At 38.4% G+C, this 2,861-nt stretch overlaps 1 protein-coding gene across 1 annotated transcript in view; it reads left to right on the top strand.

Moving 5' to 3' along the window:
- The first annotated feature begins 349 nt into the window (after window positions 1–349).
- LOC102292457 (bile salt export pump) overlaps window positions 350–2,861 on the top strand; it is a 42,441-nt gene continuing 39,929 nt past the window's right edge. The window contains exon 1 of the mRNA XM_014329667.2: window positions 350–679. The gene's annotated coding sequence lies outside the window, so the exon portion shown is untranslated. The remainder of the gene's footprint in view (window positions 680–2,861) is intronic.

Here is a 2,861-nt window from a genome sequence, read left to right on the forward strand (position 1 = left end):
TAAAGAGAAAAAAAAGAGTGAGAAAGAGACAAAATTTACATTGTAGATGAAAAATAATCATAGGAAAAAGGTTTTGTGTTGATCAGCCAAGAACAACTACAATCTCATTTTCTGCTTTTAAGAAAGGACTGTGCACAAAAACAGAGAGAGATGTGTTGATTAAGCAGTGATAATAATAATGAACATGTCTTAGTTTGTCACTTTCAGATGAAAAGCAGACCTGAATCAATTTTCCACATGCAGCGGTCGGAAGAAAGTTATAGTTTAACGTCATTGGAAACATTCAGGCCAAGACACCATGTGTCTCTCAAACTCACAAGCAGCTCTCACTCCTCCCTGAAGACAAGGAATGCAGCTCCAAAGAGCAATGGCAGATAAAGAGACAGCAGCAAAGTCCTGAGCAAAGAGTCCCAGCAAGCAGCAGCAGTGTGGACAAACAGCATCAGAGAAGAAAAGCAAACCCATCATCCTGCCTGATTGGATGAATGGCACTGTGTTTCCAACAAGCTGCAAATTCACAGGTGAAAAGAACGTTTGAGGAGAACTGAGGAGACTGTTGGAGTTTGACATTTGCCACCTTTGGAGTAAAATGGCACAGTGGAACACAGGACGAAGCTGAAGGAGAACTGCCTGTTATTGGACTGTTGAAGAGTGAGAGGACAACAGAGTGAGAGGAGTGGTGAGAACACATAGGAATTTTGTTATTTAATGTGGGAAATCAAAATTTGGGTTAGCAAACTAGGGGAAAAGAAAACTGACTGCTTAAGTTGGAAAATTGAGAAGGAGTCTGAAACACTGCGAAAATAGAAACATATACAAAATCACACCAACAAGCAGAACATGCATTAACCCTACTAACACAAATACAAGAGAGCTTATGAAGATTAGACAACATTTTAAGCATGTGAGTCTGTTTATCATCTTGTCCAAATCACTTAGTGTGATGCAAAGACCAGTGGAACTCATAGCACATTAGTTAAGAAATGATCAAACAATAGTAGAGAAGTGTGTAGGAAAGGCAGCTTTAAGAACATGCTCTGCTGGATATGCAGCTCTACAGACATGCATTAGACCTGCCTAATAACACAAACCCCCATGCAATGAAAATTAGCTTGTTATCCTTCATCAGTGTTAAAATAGTGTCAATTTAGCAGACACTTGTTATCAAATACTGAATTTATCCAATGCAAAAAATTGACTCTCTAGGTTGCAGGACAACAATTTAAACTTTTGTGGGAAAAGATTCTGGTTTGACCAACCAGTGATCAGACAATAAATTTAGTTGTTGATATAGTAAATTGGGAGAAGCTTCCTGCTTGATTGATGCAGCACAAGTAATTTACTGTATGAGGGAAATTGTCTTTTGTGATACTATTTTGAACATGCATTTTTGTTGTCCTGTCAACTTAGTGGGTTAATAGCTGATATGCAAATTAGTTGATCGTTCTTAGATTATGATTGAATTCTAGCACAAGTGAATGGGATGTGTTGGAGTTTGTTAGAGTGGAGACTCTAAAACACTGAGTTTCCTGTTTTGATGTGTGAGTGAATCCTGTATTTAGATACACAACTCTGAATACGTCAGAACAAACTTCTTGTGTGAAGTGCATGACAACATGTCACATGTTTTGTGATGACGGGGAAAAAGGAAAACTGAATAAAATCTGTGGCCTAAATGAGTGAAGAGCACAGACCTGGGGATTAAACTCATAGCTAATAAGACATTAGGCTTATGTTGTGCAGCTGATGGCTGGTTTGGAGTGAATCTAGCTGATGATTTTTCTTTTGTTGTGAAGCTGAGCCTGCCAATTAGTATGATGGTATGATAAATCATGCTAATGGTGTGATTTACCCTCCTGAGATGAGGAGCTTGTGTCATGACTTAACAAGGCCTTTTTATTTTGATACTTTCACAGTGCACTGAAAGTTTTGTTTGATAATCTCTGTCGTTTGAGCAGATCTGCACGATTAGAACAGAAAGCGCTGTACGACACGTCGTTGAGAAAATTGTTACAAGTGAGTTTCTCCACATTAAAATGGGCTCAGGAGAAATGGGCTCTAATTGGGACAATTAGAAAATGAGAGTCCCGGCCCAAAAAGGATTCAGCGATGTAATCCGAGCTAAAGTTCTTCTTTTTCTTTTTGAAATGACGTCATTTTGCTAAGAGTGGAAATGTAATGCGACAATTGATTCCACTATCAGCAAAGAAAGAAAGAATGAATGTATGAACGAATGAGTGAAAGAGAAAAAAAACCTGACTGACTGGTAAAAGCTGACAAAAGCTGTCAAGACTTTACTGATGTAACACGACTGTGCGAAGTTAACCCCACCTGACAAAGATGCAGATGAATCTATGTGTGTTTCCTTTTACAGGAGCAGAAAGATGACAGCAACATTCGAGGTTGCGTGATGATTTAACCTTTTATCAGGGGATTTCTAAGAATCACCCCGCAATTCTTCAGCTTGAGACACCTGAGTTAGAAAACACAAACACTGCAGTTGTCTTTCACTCGCAAGGGCAGTCATGGACGCACGACCTGCGTCTCATCACTGTCTGCATGCTTTATTTATACTTTTCTGTGTGTCTGTGTGTGTGTGTATGTACAAATAAAACAGAGTTATTCTAAGAACTCTGAGCTGAGGTTCCCTTTTTCTAAATCTGTATGTTCTTACAGAAAGAGGAAGCTGTTAGTTGTTTACAGTGTTGGGTAAGTTACTTTAAAATAGTAACTTAGTTACATTACTAGTTACTTCTCTCAAAAGTAACTATGTTACTTCACGTTACTCGTTACTTTCAAAGTAACTAGTTACTAGGGAAAGTAACTTTGGTTTTACTCAGAATTCTCTTGTTAATGTGTTG

This window comes from Haplochromis burtoni, unplaced genomic scaffold (assembly GCF_018398535.1).
Source record: "Haplochromis burtoni strain Fernald_Lab_line unplaced genomic scaffold, NCSU_Asbu1 Contig_591, whole genome shotgun sequence".
Lineage (NCBI taxonomy): Eukaryota > Metazoa > Chordata > Actinopteri > Cichliformes > Cichlidae > Haplochromis > Haplochromis burtoni.